The following is a 13595-nucleotide window of genomic DNA, read 5'->3' as shown; positions in this document are numbered from 1 at the left end:
CAAGGCCTGTTCAATTTGAATTAAATAGATGTGAATCTGTTTGGTTTATAGTTAAACAGATATGAAACTGTTTTGGGGTTTGAATTTTGAACAGATAAAAAAATGTATTTGAACAGTTTTGAATCTATATAGACTTTCGGATCTGTTTGTGAAGAGGTGCAAAAACTTGAATTTGAATTTTATTTCCAACTAGAATTCGAAATAAAAAACGGACAGATTTTATTTCTAAATAAATAAAATAAAAGTCAAATGTTTTTGGCCCAAAAATATTAGTATTGGGCCGGACAAGCCCAACCTAACCACACACCACGCATCTACGCCCAAGCCCAGCCCCCCCGACCAGACAGACGGTGACGGCGGCGCATGCGTGTGTCTATTTTGGGTCCAATGGGTCTAGCCCATTTTGTCCGTAATCTTCCTTTCTACAAAACTTGGGTGCCCCTTGGGGCTTACCCCAAGTTCCAGCTCCAAGCCTTATAAACTCACTCAAAGTTTCCCACCAAATCAATGTGGGACAAGCCTAAACCACACCTTTAAGAAATTTCCACCAAAACTCCCTTTCTATGGAGCTCTCTTTGGCTTCAATTTCGCATTCACCCGATAATGGTTTTGAGCAACTAAATATACCACGTGAATCACAACGTGGCATAGAATGCGTTACCACTTAGACCTGCCAACTTTGACGCACGGGTCCCACCTAAAAATTAAACCAAAGTTTAGAAAAAATTCTATTTTTTTTCTAAATTTTTTCAAAACCATTTCTAACAATCCTCCACATGAATGGAATTTGAAGACAACAAAAATGCAACAATATGCAGAATTTGTCGAAAGAGTATAAATTGAAAATATCTTGTATCAGGATAGGTAGTTTTCGGCTTTGAACCTTCCCTAGTGATAACCTATCGGACTTACTAGCTAACTAATGGACGCGATGCCTTGAATTGTTTAACCGTTTGTGTAAGCCAAGACAATAGATTTCACTCAAAATATCTTCTGACACATCGTGGTTTTCACGGTTGTGTTCATTTTGGCCTTGAACGCTATTGGTTGTTTATGAGTGCTTCTAAAGAATTTAGCCTCTTCATTCTCATAGAACCGACCCCAGTTCGACACTCATATAGGTGATTCTTATTGTGAGTATCTCTTATACTCGTCTTGATTTTATGCCTAAATCAAGATATAAGTAATTATTAAAAGCTAAGCTTATCCTTAGACCCCTACATACAACACATGTCACATATATCACTTTTACCATAGGAAGGGGTAGGGAATTTTAATCCCTTGGTGATTTCTGGTGAGCCACACATAACTTAGTTGTCCCTTTGAACTTAGTTCTTGGGATCTCAAGTCATATAAGTAGGGTTACCACTATGATGACTCTTATATAATAGGCTTTAATCCCATCCCCTTCGATGAATTATACACTTGCTCTTTTGTCAAACCTTTTATTAACGGATCTGCAATATTCTCTTTAGATTTTATATAATTTATTGAGATTATTCTATTTGAGAGAAATTACCTTACGGTATTATGTCGATGACGAATATGTCATGACTTACCATTATAAATATGATTCTGTGCCCAACCTATTACAGATTGACTATCACAATGAATACAAATAGCTGGCACAGGTTTTGGCCACATTGGAATGTCTTCTAAGAAGTGACGAAGCCATTCTGCTTCTTCTCTTGCTTTGTCTAAAGCAATGAACTCAAATTCCATTGTGGATCGTGCGATGCATGTTTGTTTCGTGGATTTTCAAGAAATAACAGTGCCTCCTACAGACATATCCACTAGTGGATTTTGAATCTTTTGTATCCGATATCAATTGGCATCACAATAACCTTCGAGTACTATTGGATATCGAGTAAAGTTCAAATTATGATCACGAGTAAATCTTAGATATTTAAGAACCCGAACGATCGCTTTCCAATGGTCTTCTCCGGGGTTACTAGTGTACCTACTCAATTTGCTGACTGCATAAGCTATGTCAGGACGAGTACAATTCATTATGTACATTAGGCTTCCAATGATTTGGGAGTATTTTAACTGAGACACTGCATCACTTTTATTTTTCGATAAATAAAGACTGATGTCTACAGGTGTTCTAGCTACATTCATATCATTCTTGATAAATTTACCAAGAATTTTCTCAATATAATGTGATTGAGATAATGCATATTCGTAAGATGTTTTAGTAATTTTCATTCCTAATATAACATCTGCAACCCCCATATCTTTCATATCAAATCTTTTATTTAGCATTTGCTTAGTTGATTTGATCATGTTTTGACGGCTTCCAATGATAAGCACGTCATCCACATAAAGACAAATAATGACATCCTTGGTCAGTGTTTTTAACATAGACGCACTTGTCATATTCGTTTATCTTAAACCCATTAGTAAGCATAGCATGTCAAATTTTTCATGCCATTGCTAGGTGCTTGTTTTAATCCATAAAGAGATTTTATAAGCCGACAAACTTTCTTTTCTTGCCCAGGTACTACAAACCCTTCGGGTTGCTCTATATAGATCTCTTCATTTAGATCACCGTTTAAGAAAGCTGTTTTAACATCCATTTGATGTATTTCTAAATTATACAATGCTGCTATGGTAATAAGCAAGCGGATGGATGTTATTCTTGTCACAGGAGAATATGTGTCAAAATAGTCTAGATCTTCCTTTTGTCTGTAACGTTTTACTATAAGTCTTGCTTTATACTTGTCTATTGAACCATTTGCTTTCATTTTTCTCTTGAATATCCACTTACATCCAAGAGGTTTAGAACCAGTTGGAAGATCCACTAATTCCCAAGTATGATTTTGCATAATGGATTCAATTTCATTATTAACAGCCTTTTTCCACAAAGGTGCTTCAGGACCTGTCATTGTTTCCTTAAAGCTTTGAGGGTCATTTTCTAGCAGGTATGTCAGAAAATCTGGACCAAAAGATTTTGATGTTCTTACTCTCTTACTTCGTCTTGATTCATCATCTGTTAAATCCTATTGGTTGAGACTATTACTAGTCTCTTGTGTTTGATTGTCATTAGTTTCTTGACTTTGTGTACAATCATAAGTTCTTTTCTGTGAACTTAATTCCTGTCCTTTCTTGTAAGGAAAGACATGTTCAAAAAACACAACATTCCTTGACTCTATAATAGTGTTCACATTTATATCAGGTATTTCTGATTTATAAGTCAGAAACTGATATGCACTACAATTCTAAGTATAACTAATAAACACACAATCCACTATTTTTGGTCTTATCTTCGTCTTTTTAGGAACATGAACTTCAACTTTTGCCAAACACCCCCACATTTTTAAGTATTTGTAGGAAGGCGGTCGACCTTTCCATAATTCATAAGGAGTGTTGTTGGTTTTCTTGTGGGGTATTCTGTTAAGAACATAATTAGCAGACAAAGTTGCTTCCCCCCCTCCCCCAACAAGTTTTGCGGTAAGCCTGAACTTAGTAACATGACATTCATCATTTCTTTAAGGGTTCTATTCTTTCTTTTAGGAATTCTATTTTGCTGTGGAGAATAGGGTGTTGTAGTTTGATGAATAATGCCATATTGTGCACAAAATTCATTTAATGGCGCATTATATTCACCACCCCTATTACTTCTAACCATTTTAATGATTTTTTCAAGTTGATTTTCAACTTCTGCTTTGTAGAGTTTAAACATTTCTAAGACTTCATCTTTGCTTCTAAGTAAGTATATATAACAATATCTTGTGCAATCATCGATAAAAGTTATGAAATACTTTTTGCCTCCTCTGGTTTGAACAAATTTAAGATCACATACATCAGTATGAATTAATTCTAGAGGTTCGATTTTTCTTTCAACCGATTTAAACGGAACCTTAGCTAGTTTTGCTTATACATAAATCTCACATTTGTGATTAGGATCAATTTCAAAATTTGGTATATAATCCAAACCAATTAATCTACGTAAAGCATCAAAATTCACATGTCCTAATCTACCATGCCATAAATTTGACTCAAGAATATAAGCAAAAGATGTGTTATTCTTATTAATAGCAACTTTTGGTACAACTGTCATTACATTCAATATGAAGAGACCATCACTCATGTATCCCTTACCAACATACATACCACTCTTTGTTAATAGAAATTTATCAGACTCAAAGACAAGCCTAAAGTCATTTTTACCTAACAAAGAACCAGAAACCAAATTCTTCCGGATATCAGGTACATACAGTACGTTGTTGTAGGTAAGTTCTTTCCCTGATGTCATCTTCAAGATCACCTTTCCTTGTCCAGCCACAGTAGAAGTAGAAGAATTTCCCATGAAAAGTTGTTCACTATTTGCAGCCTCATTATAAGTTGTGAACATCTTCTTATCTGCACAGATGTGGCGAGTTGCTCCAGTGTCAACCCACCATTCCTTGGGACTTCCAACCAAATTAGCCTCAGACACCACAACAGAGAGATTGATGTCATTTACCCCGCCAGAGATGTAATGTAATTCTGTTACATTGGCTTGATTGGTGGTCTTCTTGCTTGTACTTCCGCAATCCTTCTTAGGGCAGTAGCAATCAGAAGCTCGATGTCCGGTCTTGCCACAGTTATAGTATTTTCTTTTGAACTTCTTGTTGCAATTGTTGTCGCCTTGTTTAAGACCATCTCCAGTAAACTTCCTCTTTTTGTTATGTGGTTTGTGCACTTGTTTAACAACATTAGCCTTGGACTCAATAGGATTTTTATCATTCATCTTTTCAATCTTTTGGTTACCTTCCTCAATGCTCAATCTTATAATCAATTCATCTATGGTCATCTCTTTGCATTTATGTTTTAAATAATTTTTTGAAATCTTCCAAGCCGATGGTAACTTTTTCACTAAAGCAGCGACTTTAAAAGACTCGCTAAGAGACATACCTTCAGAATGAATATCATGCAAAATTATTTGAAAATTTTGAACTTGAGAAATTACCGTTTGGGAGTCTACCATAACAAAGTCCAAAAAATTACCGATAACAAATTTCTTCGTGCCGACATCCTTTGTCTTATATTTTTTCTAGAAAGAATCCCACAATTCTTTTGCTATTTTCAAAGGGCTATAAACATTATACAGTATGTTGTCAAGGTTATTAAGGATGTAGTTTCTGCACAGGAAATCAGAATATTTCCAAGCATCTACAACGGCAACAACTTGCCGATCACTTTAGGGTGTGGAATTGGACTATTAGTCCATTGTTTGTTTCAAAAGTTTTGCTTCGGACTAATAGTCCCCTTGGATTATTAGTCCCATATTTGTGGGACTATCCTATCCCATGAGGGAGAGGGGAGGGGGGATAGAAACCATGGGATAACTCATCCCATGGGATTAGACAATGAAATTACAATTTTTCCCTCTAGTATTTAATTTTGTATTATATTTAGTAAAATTCAAAAAAATTTAAATGTCTCAATTTAAAAATAAAATAATTTTATTTAATTTTTATTTTTGTTTTATTTATTTAATTTTTTAAAATATTTTTTTATAGATATTTTATTGATGTTTTATTTTAAAATTTTGTTTATATTTTATTTAATTTCATTATTTAAATTTTAATATATGTTTTATTTTATTTCATTATTTAATTAGTATTATTATTTAACATAAATTTATTTAAAATTTTAATTAAGAAATAACATATATTTTTATTTATATTTAATTTATTTAATTTTTTAAAAATAAATTTATTTAATTGTGCAAAAAATAAAATAAAATAAAATAAAATTTAATCTAGCAAAAAATAATTAAAATATTAAAGCTATGTTTAATATTGCTATTATTTAGTAAATAATTGAAAAGGATAAAATAGTCATTTGAGCATTTATCATTTTTCATAATATCCCCAAAAAATATTGGATTCACTAAAAATAATCAAATCCAGACATCTAATCCATGACTAAACAAACATAGGATACAAATCCAGTCCAACCAAATAATCCAGGGACAATGTATCCCAGGTATAGCGATCCCGATTTTCCCTTCATTGTTTAATTGTATTCCGAACTCGGTTCCGTAGATGTGTTGTTGTCTTATTCCCGTTTCCATCCTTTACTCTTTGTATATGAGTCTTGGGTCGTGTTGGGCAGGTTTGAAACAGGTTGGTTGTGTTTGGAAACCAAGGGTTGATGTCCAGATTTTGGGCTTGACGCTTGAGCGGACCTGTTTGTATATCAGTCCGAAAAACAGCTTTTTGGATCACTTTTTCGGGCCATTCTCTCTCTCTAACTTTTCAAAGATTATGCATGATTATACTAGATTCATCTCATTAGTAAGATACATGTACATCAATTAGATGGTGACTAATCATTGATACCTATTTATACAATGTATAGAAGACTAATGCTAATACATTGAATGTGATGGATTTATTATGAATGAATCTTAGAGATGCATTATGTTTCTATTATGAATATGTAAGATACATTAATCTATCTAATGAATTCATTAATATAGAAGATGCATTATGTATCATGAATGTATGAGATACATTAATCAATTTAATGAAGTTCATTGAATGAATAACTTGAGAGTTTCTCTCTCTAGACTACATCTTCTTTCTATAAATACATCTAGTTCTAGTGATCTTCTACCCTAGTTCCTTTGTATTGAGTGTGAAGCTTCCCTTGATCTTCATTTTAATCTGAAAGTTTGGCGATTTGGAGCACTTTGGTTTTTGGCCTTCATCTTCTCCATTTGAGGTAGGGATTTCTTTGTTCTTTTTCAATACTCCGTCTATAGATAAACATGTGGTAATTTTGTATTGCATGAAAATCATATCCATGTTGGATTTGTTTGAAAATCATGAGGGGAACCTAGGGTTGGTTGTTTGAGAATGGTTTTGTTATCATTGACTGTGGTTTGGACTAATTAGAGAATAAAATTAGCATGTTATTACTGAAAGAAGAGAAAGCCCTAAATTATATTTTGATTTGGTAAAATAAAAAGGGTTTATGGTTGAACAATGTTGGTAAATTTCTATTGTTAATATGAGTTGTGCAGAAGGTGTTAACAGTTAAAGGATTAATTATGGTATTGGAGTTATTTTGAAATGAACGTATTGAATCAAGTTGGCTTATGGCTTATTATCCATGGAATTGATTTTGTAAAATGAAGAGAATGTAATTGGTTTTGTGAAAAGGGAAAAGTGTTTTTGGAATAAGTGATGGAACATGTTGACTTGAAAAATTATGAAAGTTGATCTTGAAAATGGTAAATGAAATGTTAACTCTATCTAAGTCTCAGAAAATAGATTTGAGAATTGAACTATTGTATCATGAGTGTTGAATACACACATTTGGGGGTTTTATCCTTACCTATCGTACTAGTGTCGTTGTTGGGTTTAAGGATTGCTTGAGAGTTGAGTCTCTTTTATTAGGTGTACTGAATACATGCATCTAGAGGTTTTGTCCTTGGTCATCGGTAGAGGATGACATTGTTGTGTTGAATTATGATGTATGCGTTACACTTGTGTTGGGTAAACATTATTGAATAGTTTATGTGTATGTATTACACTTGTTATTTATGCTTTGTTGTATTGAGGAATTTGTACATGATAATCGCTTATATACATTGTTTTGTGTGGGAGGAGATAGGGGATGTACTCCACGGTTTAGGGGAAGATAGGGGATGGACCTCTAAACCGGATTTTGTTTGGGAGGAGATAGGGGATGTACTCCACGGTTTAGGAGAAGATAGGGGATGGACCTCTAAACCGGATTTTGTTTGGGAGGAGATAGGGGATGGACTCCATTAGCACCACTATATGTGTGCTTATTGATATTAGAAGTGTTTTTGTTTGATATTGATACAGCACTAAAATGTGTATCATTTGTGAAGTATAGAAGTGTTTTTGGTTGATATTGATACAATACTAAAATGTGTATCATTTGTGAAGTATGGAAGTGTTTTTATCTGAGATTGATACAGTACTAAAATGTGTATCTATTATGAGGTATGAAATGTTTAAAATGAGTTATTATCTCGCTTATCGCTTGGCGTATCCTTAGCTTACTGTGCATATAGCCGGTAGAGCAGAGTTTTAATTGTTATCGTCAGTGTATCTAAGTATGTTATGGGTTGCGATGGTTACAGTTTTGAAAGGCCGAGCTGCCTCATTTGTGGATTATATACATGTTGATGATTTGTTATTTCCTTTTTATTCAAGGCATGCATGTATTGATATGAATGTATTGGGAACAAACCAAAATGCCATTTTGAGATTTTGGAAAATGTGAAGGAAAATGGGGTATTTGTGAACATGTTTTCAAAAAAGGTCATTTTATTGTAAGTACGGAAAATGGGGAAAGAGTAATGGGCTTGGTGAAATTGTTTTTTTTCTAAAACTGTTATAGTCATGAAAGTTTGGAAAAATGGGTAATAAAAAGGAAAAAAAAGTGAACCGCTTATAGCGTCGAATGAAATGGCTGTTTTCGAGAAAAGTTCATACTTATGTATATTTTGTATAAACTGCCACATTACTATTCTAGTATGAGAATGAACATTCATGATCATAGCTATCTGTAAGTTGTTATTGTTGGAGATCATGTTGAGATCCCTACTGGACTATATGTTCATCCCACGTTGTTGAATCTTTTTCAAGTGATAGCCAGGATGTTCTACAAGGTTGGATCTTCTTATTTGTTGGCCACGGGGCCTCTTTTGTGTTGGCGGAATGCCATTTATGTAAAAAGGGTTATACCCTTCTTCTTGACTTTTAATGATGTAAGCCCAATGGCAATTTATTTAGTGTACTCATGTTGTATTTACTTGCATACGAATGAGAGCAATGTTATTCACTTCTACAAGTTGAATATACGAGTTTATTTCCGCATGTTATCTCTGAAATGGAATAAAGTAGATGAAATTGGTAATACTTTGAGTAATAAAAAGTGGGGCGTGACACCAGGACTAATAGTCCGATGGATTACAATCTCTCCTTATCCAATCCGTCCAAACAAACAAATCCTCTAAGTACTGGAGTCTCTTTACGGAGAAACCGGGCCAAGTTTAGAGTTGTAAGATAGAACAACATTTTCTGCTTCCATCTCTTAAACTCAGTGCCATTAATTTTTTTTCAATTTTTCTCCATGATTTATCGGAACTTGAACATGGTTATGGATAGGGATTGGAGTCATTGTAACGATTGAATTTGGAGTACTACTTTCAGCAGCCATAATATCTGATTACAAAAATCAGAAAAAACCAAAATACAAATTAATTTTCTAGTTGCTAAAACCAGAAAATAAATTATAACACAAAATAATTATATTTTCCTTGTTACTAAAACTAGAAAAATAAAATACCACAATAATTTTCTGTAGCACAAATTAATATTCTACAATTGTTAATGACACCAATATATTACTACTAGTTGTCAAAAAAAAAAAAAAAATAGCATATTACTATTATTTGTCAAATAGTATATTACTACTATTTGTATTTTCTAACCAGAATATCACTTTGTAAAATCACAGAAAATTAAATATAATGAAGACATAAAAAAAAAAATATGTCTTAAGATTGTTGGACAATCTTCACTGTATTCTGAATAAATTAAGTTTGTGTACTTAACAACAAACAAAAGAAATAAAGGAAAGGAGAGATATTGTTTGATTACAAAAATCAAACCAATAAATAAAATTAAATAAATAAAAACATATTTTTATTTTGTTACAAAAATAAAAATAAAAATCTGATTTAAAGAAATAATAAACTAGAAAATAGATTAACAACTTGATTAATTTCATGAACAATATTCTGATCAAGTCCAGTGTTAGACACTGTGTCTTTAAGATAGATTTGTCCTCTCCATAGTGCTTTTAGAATGTGGACGTCTATCTTCCAAGATAAAATGATCAACAGCAAATAATAATAGCACTACAAATTGTTTGCACAATGAACACATTAAGTGTATACACTCTTTCTCACAGAAAATTAATGTAGTAAATGCAGCAAAATATGCAGAGAGCAAAAGTAGAATTATGGACGAAAATTCTAGTACAAATCCAAATAAAGGACTAGTCTATTTATAGATAGAGTGGTGACTTCACATTTTAACTCAACAGGTAAAAAACCTATTCGGGCAGTACTCAACAGGTGCAAGACCTATTCAATTTGAATTAAATAGATGTGAATCTGTTTGGTTTACAGTTAAATAGAAATGAAACTGTTTTGGGGTTTGAATTTTGAACAGATAAAAACTGTATTTGAACAGTTTTGAATATGTACAGACTTTCAGATCTGCTTGTGAAGAGGTGCAAAAAATTAAATTTGAGCTTTATTTCCAACGAAAATTTGAAATAAAAAACGGACAGATTTTATTTCTAAATAAATAAAATAAAATTCAAATATTTTTTTACCCAAAACGATTAGTATTGGGCCGGACAAGCCCAGCCAAACCATGCACCCGTGCCCAAGCCTAGCCCACTCCACCCTATCCCACCGACTGGACGGACGACGGTGGCGACGCGTGCGTGTGTTTAATTTGGGTCTAATGGGTCTAGCCCATTTTACCCATAACCTCCCTCTCTACAAAACTTGGGTGCCCCTTGGGGTGTACCAAAAGTTCTAACTCGAAGTCTTATAAATCCACTCAAAGTGTCCCACAAAATCAATATAGGACAAGCCTAAACCACACCTTTAAGAAATTTCCACAAAAACTCCATTTCCATGGAGCTCTATTTGGCTTCAATTTCCCATTCACCTGATAATGGTTTTGAGCAACCAAATATTCCATGTGAATCACAACGCGGCATAGAACGCGTTACCACTTAGACCCGCCAACTTTGGCGCACGGGTCCCACCTAAAAATTAGACCAAAATTTAGAAAAATCATGTTTTTTTCTAGATTTTTTCAAAACTATTGCTAACAAATCCATCATAGTTTATTCTACATTCCCTCCAAATAGTAAATGATACATGCCTTGGATATTTGGTAAATTTTTATTATTGGGAGTTGGATTTTATTTTTCTAGGGAGTTGATTTTGTATAATGGATAATGAAGCTTGCTTGCTTATATTTTCTATTCTTCTTTTTGCTTCAGGTACATATGCTTTGGCTTGAAGGAGTGTTTGATTAGCTCATAAAAGTTGTTATGGCTTTGCTTATTGCAATGGTGGATTAGGTAATTGGTCTACCTTCCATTGATTAATTTGTCAATAATTTGTTGCTTATCTATTATTTAACTTGGCTTCATTTTACATGTGAAAATTAAGAATCTTAAATTTTTATTAGCTAGGCTTCATTTTATATGTTAGCTATCTTCTGGATTATTAGCTAGGTTCAGTTCATGTTTTTTGTTCAGAGACGGTAGAGAAGAAAGAACCAAGAAGAGCGAGTGCTTAATTTTTTGAATTTCATACAATTTTGATGATAATCATTGTGGTAATTTTTACTATAATTTTAAAAATTTGCTTTGTTTAGAATGCCTTTATGTTTGATTTTATTGTTTTACTTTGTTTTGATCAGACTTGAAAATTCAGGTTATACAATGAATAGAAGTGTTGTGTGGGTCAATTAGTGAATGTTTCAAGAAATAGAGAGCAATGGCACAACGACCCATTTAACAAGTGAGCTTTTTTTTTTTTCACAATTTTAGATCCTTGTTTTGGGGATATTGAGTTTCTTTTTATTGGATTTTTTTCTTCTTGATATAGGTGATTTTGAGGGTGGAAGAGAAATTTAGATTATGTTGATTCAATAGAATAACTTTGCCTATTACTTTTGTCACACTCTATAACTCTACCTGCGCTTATAATCAATTAAAATTTTAATTTGAAAACTTTAGATTATGTTTATTCAATAGAATAACTTTGCCTATTACTTTTGTCACACTATATAACTCTACCTGCGCTTATAATCAATTAAAATTTTAATTTTAAAACTTAGACACTGTAGGCACAATTGTATATTCATTTAAAAATAGATGTGACAAAAAAAATGTGGTTATAATAAGCTAAAATTTTGATTGGATGGGTTAGGGTCAATTTTTTTTTTCTTCCTCCTTTTACCCCTGTGACTCTTAACTCAATATATTTTAGTTTCATTGGGTGAAAACTGTCTGTTATTTTTTATAGGAGTTGAGCCTATTCATTCATTTCTTTTCTTTTTTTTTCCTCTCATTTTGTATTTTACTTTCAAAGTGAGGATTGTAAGTTCTAATTAAAAAAAAAATTATGCTTTCAGTGTAATGACTCAGATTCTAATTCGTATCGGATTGATGTAAATGGGTGCCTGTCACCTTAAAACTTGTGTGGTTGTCAGACTCTTGGCATTGATGGGTTGGCAAGTGAGCTTTAAATATTATAATTGAGGATCCTTGAGTGATGTTTGGAACCTTGATTGAAGCCTTAACAAGGTACTTAGGCAAGATTAGATCAAAAACCCCAAATTTGAGTTTTCATTTTTGACCAACATTCACTCTTTTTCCCTTTTCTATTTCCATACTTCTAATTTGGATGTGAGGCTAGAGCCATTGGAAAGATTATATCCAGGGCTTCGATTTAGACATAAGAACGACCTAAAACGGAGTCCGAATGAGAGAGTTATACCTATTTGAATTTTAAGTTTCTGTATTGGAAGCATGCTTGCTCGAGCGAGGTTTTCTTCGCTCGAGCGAACTACTTGATTTTCAAAAATTCTGGGAGCTTCTTTTCTACTCTCGAACCAAGTTTCCTTTGCTCGAGCGACCAGGTCACTAACACACATTATAAAGTAACTTTTTGGCTTAAAAACTTTAATTTTCTCCCTCTTTTCTCCTTCCATCCCCCAAACCCAAAACCCTAACCTTCCAAACTCTTGATTTCTCTTCTTTTTAACAAAGATTCACCCCAAATCTTTCATGAAGGTTGAAGAACAAGCATGAATCAAGACTTTTACTGATTATTTTGCAATTTCATTAGAGTTTGAAGTTGGGTCTTCATCCTTAGCTTCTAATCTTGAGGTAAGGATACTTTTACCCTAGTAATTCTTTATTTTAAAGAGATTTCATGGTATTGTTGTGATGCCCCCCCAAAAATATAACACTATTAACGTACATCAACCAACGCTCTTTATGATAATAGAAGTAATTCTCCAACATTAGAGTACTTAATCATAAAGTGTTTACAAAAATAGTTCACATGCGGACATACATTTAATGACTTTGGTACATGAATTTATAGCATGTAAAACATTAAGTCAAAATAAATAACGCCTTCAAGGGGCTACAAAGTCCAAGGCTTAAGCCCGGTTACAAAAAATGGTTACTTGAACCCATACAAATATAGCCCTTGGCTTACAAAATTTCATTCACAACAAAACAAGAGCCTTGTGCTCTCAACACGCACATCCACGCCCTTAGTTAGGCGGAACCACCACATCTTTCCCTACACAAAATCCCATAGGGTGAGCATAAAGCCCAGTAGGAAATTCTTAACAAAGTATATACGTTTTATACAAGCCTCACGAAATGAAGTGCATATCCCATGCTATGCCTTTTTGAGAGAAAATCACATTTTCATATTTTGAAAACCATCATGCTCAATGATATCTTGAAATTTCAACAATTCAAATATTATTAATTTAGCTCAAGGGGTG

Source organism: Camellia sinensis, chromosome 1, assembly GCF_055761805.1.
Source record: "Camellia sinensis isolate YWXY chromosome 1, ASM5576180v1, whole genome shotgun sequence".
Taxonomy (NCBI): Eukaryota; Viridiplantae; Streptophyta; class Magnoliopsida; order Ericales; family Theaceae; genus Camellia; species Camellia sinensis.
This window is presented reverse-complemented; position numbering follows the sequence as displayed.